Source organism: Oryctolagus cuniculus, chromosome 1, assembly GCF_051225735.1.
Source record: "Oryctolagus cuniculus isolate XC-2025 breed Fujian yellow rabbit chromosome 1, ASM5122573v1, whole genome shotgun sequence".
NCBI classification, from domain to species: Eukaryota; Metazoa; Chordata; class Mammalia; order Lagomorpha; family Leporidae; genus Oryctolagus; species Oryctolagus cuniculus.
In genome coordinates, this window is record NC_142867.1 from 104,984,303 (window position 1) to 104,993,535 (window position 9,233).

Consider the following 9,233-nt stretch of genomic DNA (forward strand, 5'->3'; position numbering starts at 1 on the left):
GATCCGTCTGATTAGCCCGGGGAGCAAAGGACGGGAAGCCAGATCGTGGGGCGGAGACGTACGCTGGGTTGAATTCGCCAGGCTAGCCCGGGGAACTTAGATTGAATCCTAGTGGCGGAGACGCAAGCTACGCTGTGTTACTCGCGGAAGCCGCCGCGTGCAGAGAGAGCACGGGGCGTGAATAGATAGGGAACGCTGGCGTAGGCCGTGGTTCAGACGCGAAAGGGTTAAGCGTGGAGACCGCGGACCGCGCAAAGCCGGGAAGCCGCGCAGAGAGGCGCGCGGGCTGAAGCGGCGCAGAGCCGGGAACCCGCCGGCGGGGCGAGGTGCCGGAAAGCCGCAGGGATAAGAGAAACAGAAGTTTGGAAGTGAAGTAAAAGAGAAATGGGAATGCTGGAAGATAGAAGTGAAATGGGAGAAATAGAAATGCCCGGAGATAGAGAAATAGAGAAAAATGAGGCCTCCCCTCAACATGCCAATTAGAAGGCTTGGATTCGGTCTGCCCGATTAGTGAGGCGATGAGTACCTGGGTGGCTAGCCGCAGGTCACCGAAGACAGGCACGAATTAACATCAGTAAAGCTTCCCCACAATGCAACAATATTAAGCTCGGATTCGGTTTTCCTGATTGATAGGACTTGTAAGAGCCTGTGGCAACGCTAGCAAGTAGAGCAGAGTGTGTGCCGTGGGACACCGAAGACAGGCGCGTATCAACGCCAAAAAATAAAAAGAAAGGGGGATCTGTGGGGAGCAATCCGGACTAGACTAGGTTACTCGAATTAAGACTTATTCTATGCATCTGCTCTCCCACAATGTGGCGTTGGGAGAGAAGTAAACAGCTTCCGCACAGCTGCCTCCAGTTCAACCAATTAACTGTAGGACTTGCTCCTGATTGGAGAGCAGCGTACTCAGCCGAGTTGGGATTGGCAGAGAAGGACTATAAAGGAGGAGAGAGACGGCATGCACCGGGAACATCTATGGGGAACATCTAAGGGAACCCGTGCAGCCCCCGAGAGACCCGGCCGGCGGTGTGCCGCTCCCCTGCGGAAGTGGGGAATGCGGCCAGGGGGAACTGCCCTTCCACGGAGGTGGAAGGGATAGTAGCCAACCCGGGAAGAACCAGCAGCAAACCCGGGGAGGGCCGAGCAGACGAAAGAACAGCGCAGGGTCCTGTGTCGTTCCTCCATGAAGAGGGGGAGCGACAATAATGAATGAACCAATATCAATGCATTGTTATTAACTGGAGCCCATAATTTATTCAGATGCATTCGTTTTTACATAATGTTCTTCTTCTGTTCCAGGATCCCATCTAAGATCTATTACATTTGATTGTCTTGTCTCCCTAGACTCCTCTTGGCTGTGACAGTCTCTCAGACTGGCCTTGTTTTTGATGACCCTGACAGTTTTGAGAAGTACCACTTAGATATTGTGTAGAATGAACCCCAATTGACTGGTGTTTTTCTTGTGACTGCACTGGCGTTATGGCTGGTGGGAGGGAGTCCACAGAGATAAACTGTGTTCCCATCCTGTCCTAACAAGGGGAAACAAGGGGACGTTCAATCACATGTACGTACACCTGTTGATGTTGACCTTGGTAACTAGCCTGTTGGGGTGGTGTCGATCAGGGTTTCCACTCTAAGCCACTCTTCCCCTGGCTCGTTCCGCACTATATTCTTGGGAAAGAAGTCACTATGTACAAACCACAATCCAGAGCGGGGAGTTCCGCTTCTCCTCTTTGACGGCAGAGGACTCACATAAATGATTTGAAGTCCTTGTGCGCGAGAGATTTGTCTTCTCGCCTTTGTTTGTGTATGCGTGTGTTCAATCATTTATTTATGTTAGTATACACTCATGAATATTTACCTTATACCTTGAGTAATGATCCAATATTTCTTTATTTTCTGCTCAAATTCTCGCAGCTGTGGCCATTGGAAACTCTTTCAATTGGCTCTTATGTGCCTTTCACATACCCCCATCAGCACACACACGTGCATGTGTGAGTGTGGTCACGTGTGTTAGCAGTCCCTTCTTCCTGACACTACATGACACGTTGGGCTCATCTTGTACGTTCCCACCGCCAGTCCCGAGTCGGTTACTTCTCCAGAGAGCCCTGGTTCCCTGTAATGGAAGAAAATATTAGCAACCAAGATCTGAGCACTAAATGTGCTCATTGTGGGCAGTTGTCTTTAATTACAGACTCAAGATTTCCTTCCCCATCTCTCAGATGAATAATTATTTGGCTCCTCTGCCCACTTCCAGTTTCTTTCTCTCTCTCTCTCTTCCTGCCCACACAGAACTAAGATCAACAGGAATGCCAAGATCTCAAGTTCGAGGAGAGTGAACATGCAAGGCAACAGGCTTGCCTCGGTAAAGAATCCAGAAACAATTTGATTGGAAGGATGCTGACCTCGTAGATTCCTGAACGTGACGGATATGGGGTATCCCAAACTTTCACGTCTCTGAGGCCCTAAGAAGTAAAGTGAGTGACCCGGAGCCAGGCAGTCAGCTGGTGTCAGGACGAAGAGTAGACTTGAACCGGTCAGCATGCCCTGGAAAACACAATGCTGGCCAGGTCCACCGAGTCCCTCATGGCCCCAAGTTGGTGCAGCTGCGCCTGCTGCCTCAGCTGGACTCACTGAACAGAAACTCAGTTAAGGACAGAGCTGCCCGTTGACATTCTGTAACAAACTTACAGGGCCGTAAGTGGGATAGGAAACTGCAGATTAACCGGGAAGAGTAAGTGTGCGCTCATGGCAGTAAGAAAGGCGGCGTCCCTTCCTGCTGATAATGAGGCAACACCACCCCAGGGGGCTTACCTCAGGGATCCCCAGGGTCCCAGCTACCTCTACCCCTGCTTCTGCAGGAAGACCATTGATTTGGGCCGCAAGGCTGTTTGGATGATGTTGTTTTTCTGATGTAACCCCTGTTGGTTTCCTTGCCTCCCTTCTCTCTGCCTCCTTCCTTCCCTCTTGGGAGCAATTTATGCACCTCTGGCTCCTTATAGACTGCGGGGAAAGAGTGCTAATTGGCCGTCTGATTCATCCCCGGCCACCTGTCCCAGGGTGCTTGGCAATATGACCAGACTGGGCGTGGCCCCGAATTCTCCAGGGCAGGTGGGTGTCCCAGGTGTCCAGACGCTCCCCCACCTGACGTCACCCACGGGCCGTGCACTTTGTTGAGGGAGAGGAGGATTTTGCCCCAGCAAGATTGTGCCTGATGCCCTGCTGCCTTCATACCCAGCCATGCGGGCAACAGGAGGGAAAGTGAGTCCGTCAGCCTTTAGGGGCTTTTAATTCATTTCTCCCTTGCATGTGACATCACTTCGCCAGCCATCAGGTCTAAGGAGGAGTCACCCTTCTTCCTTCTGCAAACTGCATTTACCAAAGGGACCCAGACCCTCTCCAGTCCTCGGTGGGCGGGCGGGGGCACGGCAGGGGTGAGCTCAGCAGAGCTCTGGGAAAGAGTGGTCTGCATGGATGATGGAGCTTCCCTGACGTCCTTGCCACCAGATCAGGTGTTGCTGCCCACTCCTCTCCATGAAACACCTTCCCAGCATCCTGACAACTTGGCTGCAAGCCCCCTACCCCACCCCGACTTCCCCTCCCTGGCTCGGCAGCACCCTCCTCTCTGGATACCTGGCTCTTCTTTCTTCCCAGCTTCCTTTGCTGGGCCCCGTCTCCATCATCTCTTCTGAAAGCATATTTTATCCAGCCCCGTGGCACAGCGCCATCTGTATGCTGAGGACTCCTTGACCTTTCCCCCCATGTCCAAGTTCAATTGCCCTGACACTTTGTAACTCTGCCTGGATGGCAAACCACAGGCCTGGGGACCCTCATAAAATTCAGACTGCTGCACTCATCATCGTTAAACCAATGTCAACATTAGGACCAGGCCCTAAGTAGCTTTCTGTTTTTTATATTGCTTTTGCTTACTTCTCACTCCTTGGGTCCCCTGCCTCATTACGCAATGATTAACTATAGTCATAACAATAGTAGTAAGAACTGACTGTTACTAATTTCTTCCCATGTGCCAGGCATCGTGCCAAACACCTTACATGCGTGCTTCCATGTAACACCATCTGAGCCCAAGAGGGAGATATTTTTATCCCCGTTTTGCACTCCGAGCAGTCAGGCTTAGAGAGATTACAGTGCTTCCTTCAGTCGCATGACTGGTGCAGCGGAGCAGAATTATAATCCTGTTTTACCTGACCTCAGGGTCTAAACCTTCTGGTCAGCTGCCCCTTCTAGTTAACCCCCACTGCAGCCACACCGACTTTGTGCCAGCACCTGCTCTCGGAGGTCCTGGTGTGGCCCCTCCAGGCCTGCCACGGCCTCTTGTCTCTGAGTCTCGGTTTGGGAGCTCCCATACATGCATCATAGATGTCAGACATATTAATAAAATAACTTTGGCCCCCTGTGCTATGAGAAGTAGAGGGCAAGGAGGAGACAGGCCCAGACCCGAGGTGCTGAACTCCGCTCCTCCAGCAGCGAGTTGCCCAGGAAACAGTCGTCCAGGTCTGCAGCATCAAAGCCACCAAATGTAGTCAGGTGTCCAAGAAATCTGTTTTTTTTTTTTAATGTTTATGTATTTATTTTCATCTACTTGAGAGAGAGAGGGAGAGAGAGAGAGAGAGAGAGAGACTCTTCCAGCCTCGGGTTCACTCTCCAAATGCCTGTAATAGCCAGAACTGGACCAATCCAAAGCCAGGAACTCCATCTGGGTCTCCATCATGGCAGGGGCCCAAGCACTTGGGTCATCACCTGCTGCCTTCCCAGCATGCTTCAGCAGGAAGCTGGAGCAGTCAGGACTTGAACCAGCACTCTGACCTGGGATGCAGGCCTCCTAAATGGCAGCTTAACCTGGGCGGCCACGATGTCCACCCTCTAAGAAATCTAGTAAGCTGAGGGTGCGGAGATGCCAGAGAGGGAGGAGGGCTTGAGCTGTGAGGGATGCCTCACAGGCAGATCTCTCTGGAGGAAGTCTGCCTGTCCCTGCTCTGTCTTGGGCAGGTTCAGAGAAATTTTATTTAGGTCCTATGTGAGAACGCCAGCTCAGAAGGTGTTATCAGAACACATCTCCGAGGAAAGTGGAAGGGTCTGGGATCATGGTTTTCAACCTGGGTTCCCTGGGGCCTTCAGGCTCCCATGGAGACCTGAGGCCTGGAAAAGCTTAGGTCTTCAACAGGCGCATCCCCAGGGTTATCGCATTTCCTAACAAAGGAAGAATTCTATGTCTTAGAGCTCAGTGAGTACAACGGACACCCGGCTTCAGTGTCAGGCGAGCTGAATTGGCCTCCTGGTCCCGCACCTGGGACACATCCCTAAGCCTCCCTCGTCCCATCAGTGCCATGGGGAGGACGGTCACGAATCCCTGGGCTGTGGTGAGAAAGGAGTGCACAGCATGCGAACAGGCCTGATGGAGCACGTGCCACCAAACCAGCATCCAGTGAGCTCCAGTCTTCCTCCGTCTCTTTCCCTCCTCCTGCTCATCTCCCCACCCAGGCACAGCAAACTGAGGGTTTTCATGGGTGGTGATGCCCCTAAATAAAAGACGTCCATGGCATCTTAACTCTGAATCCAAGAAAGTAGGAACATCCAATTAAATGACCCCCAAAGGCCCCCGACTGCCCATCACAAAGCCTAACACTTGTTAGGCTCAGGATGTCACAGAGGGCCAGGCACACTCATCTGCCTACACTGGCTCAGGAGGCGGGGCCTTAGGGCTCCCCCGGGCCCACAGCAGCACACGCAACAAGAGCCCCATAGAGGGAAGGCAGCGTGGCTGGAGTGAAAGCTGATCCGACATGGAGAGGGGAATTCCAGGCACTACAGAGCAGGTGCAGGGACACAGAGGGGGGGATTCCAGCCTCTGCAGAGCAGGTGCAGAGACATGGAGGGGGATTCCAGCCTCTACAGAGCAGGTGCAGGGATCGATCACAGCCCCGTGGCATGATGATCGCTGGCCTCCGTTTAAGGAGGAAGGAGAGTGTGTAATGTGGATTTGAAAAATGTCTGCTAAAAATGATTCATTTTTTGAAGAAGCAGTGCTGGCTCCCGTAAGGACAGGTTTCAGTTATCTAGTTAGTGTGTATAAATTCTGAAAATGCCCAGATAAATGAGGCATCCCTGGACTTAAACTCCACGCCTGGACTTGCGTGGTCTGTTTAAGCAATGGGGTGAATTGAAACAAGATTATTATTGATTGATCTCAGGCAGAGGACTGCCCCCCGCCCCCAGCTAAGCTGTGACATGGAGACCACCCTCTGGAACCGAGTGAGAGAAGAGAAGGGAGGCAGACGTGCAAGCTTGAAGTGGCAGATGGCTCGGTCCAAAGCAAGTGCCATCCATTAGGTTTTATGTATCTTCCATGAACAGAGATGGGGAGAAAGGAGCAAGTGTCAAATTACCCGTTCAATTATTTTTTAAAGCCCTCTCTTCATAGGCCCTGCATGGCAGCAACATGAGCTGTCATGTGTCTACAGGCGTGAAAGCCCCTTAAGTAGCAGCCTCAGGACCGTGTCAGAGGGTTTGCCCAGACTCCCCATGGAGCTGGAGGAGAGGAGCCTGCACCCCTGACCACAGCTGCCCCTGCCCCTCAAGCTGGGCAAACCCCACAGCTTTCTGCTAGACTCGGGGGAGGGAGGTCCTGGCTCCCAGAGTCTCAGGGACACTGTGGTGTCCAGGGAGAGCTGCCACTGGCATCCCATATGAGCACTGCTTCCTGTCCTGGCTGCTCCACTTCTGATCCAGCTCCCCGCTAATGAGCCTGGGAAAGCAGTGGAAGACAGCACAAGTGCTTGTCCATGGGGGAGACCTGGATGAGCGCCTGGCTCCTGGCTTCAGTCTGGCCCAGCCCTGGCTGTTCTAGCCATCTGGGGAGTGAACCAGCAGATGGAAGATTTCTTTCTCTCTCTCTCCCTTTCTCTCTCTCTCTCTCTCTCTCTCTGTAACTCCAACTTTCAAATAAAACAAATAAATCCTTTTTTAAAAAAGAAAGAAAAAGAGAAACTATTGTCTCAGACAAACATTTGTCCCTTGCTGGGGACACTCTGGGACAGCGCTCTCTGTTTAGGGTCCCACTCCAGGAGAGAGGACAGGGTAGGAAAAGGATCCAAATGTGTGAAGGCACAACATTTGCCTTCAGCTTCACAACAGTCTCAACCTTCCTGACATTCTGGTAAAAAAAAATCCAACTCCTGGGCCTTTGCAAGTCCTCTTGGCTCCCCCTCCTACCAGCACTCTTGCTCCCCATCCAGCCGGGGTCAAGCTCCCCGCTCCCACCCCAGAGCTGTGCCCTTTGCGGGACTCTCAAGGGCTCACTGAGACTCATCCACAGCGGCATGTCCAGGGAACACCGCCTCCCCCACCCCCCACTCCAGCCCCCCACCCCGCATCTCCACCCCCACCCCCACCCCCTCCTTGATTGGGTGTCCGCAGACCCCAGGCTCCCTTCTGACAAGCAATGAGTCATCCTGGGGCCCTGGCCTAAGCCCCACACCCAGCAGGGTCCCCAGACTCCCTGGAGGCCCCTCCCTTCTCAGAGCAGCTGTCCCGGTTCCTCTCCAGACAGGTTTCATGCAGGTCAGGTCGGGGGCTCCTCTCTCCAGCCCCAGCTTGGCACGAAGTGGAAGGCTGCACATCAGTGAGGGCTGCAAGGTAAGCGAAGCTGAGACCAGGCCAGCAGCCTTCCTGGTCCCTCCCCTACCCCAGCAGTTCTCGGGCTCATTCACAGGAGACAAACAGGTGATTTGTTAGCAAAAGTAAGCACCGACATTTTGCAGATTGCTAACTTTGTCACAAATTTAGTTTGGGAAAGAGAGTAGCAACACTGACTTGAGCGGACACTTTGGAACCCAAGAAAGTCCAATTCTAGCTTCACTGCTCCTTGCCTTTATGACCTGGGGTACACACACACCTTGGCCATGTGGCTTTAACCCTCGATCTATCCATCTGTAAAGTGGGGTAACGATGACACCTACCTCCTAGGGCTTGTTGTGAGGATTAAATAGACAGGACGCCAAGCACTTGGCACAATGTCTGGACTATAATAAATCTTGGCTATAATTAATATTGCTATTCCTATTTATATTTGCACACAGAAATAAGTTCAAAAGTCCACCTGTAATGACTATACCCTCTCGCCTTTCTTTTTTAAATATTCATTTTATTCACTTGAAAGGCACAGTTAGAGAAAGAGAGGCAGAGATGGAGGGGGGACAGAGAGAGAGAGAGATCCATCCATCCGCTGGTTCACTCCCCAAATGGCCACAGCAACCAGGGCTGGGCCAGATTGAGGTCAGGAGCCAGGAGTTTCTTCCAGGTCTCCCACATTGGTGCACTGCTGCTTTCCCAGGTACATTAGCAGGGAGCTGGATCGGAAGTGAAGCAGCTGGGACTTGAACTGACACCCATATGGGATGCCAGCATCATGGGCAGCGGCTTTACCCTCTACGCCACAGCACTGGGCCAGCTTCTCTCTCCCTTCTGTTTGGACAGGCTTTTCTGCAGCAGGGAGCAAAGCAGGCAGAGCTGCAGGCTATGCACGAGGAACTGTGCGTAATGACAACTCATCCAATCTTCCGTCACATCTCTGGGTGAGCGATCATCCTGACGCACTAATACTGCTCGTGATGTTACAACTCATTATAATCCCTTATTTCCCCACCAAGATAAACACATATGTGTCTATGCCTCTTCCCCTCTCCCCTTGCCTCATTTTGGTTGCACCCAGCGAGTGTGTCTCAGACACAAACCTCATCTGTCAAGAAGTCAGGCAGCTGGAAGCTGCCATCAGCATCATCCATGGAGTCTCTGCGGGTCCCGAAGCAAGACCGGAGCCGGGAAGTCCCAAAGGAGGCACCGCGCGCGTGGGAGATTCAGGTTGTGGAGTGGCAGCAGCTCTGCTGGGCGGAGCCAGGGGACCCTCAGCCGTCGCCTCCCCCACCCGCAGTGATGAATATGGAGGAGCCCTCTGGGCTTTGTTTCCCTGCTCTCTGATCACATGTCACTCTTTTTATTATTATTGCTCCCTCTGTGTTGACAAGTGATTTAAACACTTCACAGGGGGGACAAAAGGATGGGGGTGGGGGCGGGGGCGAATCTGTTCTTTGAATCCAGGATGTTCGGTTTCTAGATGAGCAAATAAATGACTACGGGTGTATAATTAAAACTAATAGGTTAATTAGAGAAAATGTAGATCTTTCTGGCAAAAAAAAAAAAAATAGTGAACGCTGAGG

At 52.3% G+C, this 9,233-nt stretch overlaps 1 long non-coding RNA gene across 1 annotated transcript; it reads right to left on the minus strand.

The window, feature by feature from the left end:
- Positions 1 to 179: 179 nt before the first annotated feature.
- On the minus strand, positions 180 to 8,907 carry LOC149128537 (uncharacterized). The gene is made up of 2 exons (XR_016213217.1): positions 8,751 to 8,907; positions 180 to 2,116 (listed from the first exon to the last, which is right to left on the minus strand). It is a non-coding gene; the product is annotated as an uncharacterized LOC149128537 (long non-coding RNA).
- Positions 8,908 to 9,233: the final 326 nt, after the last annotated feature.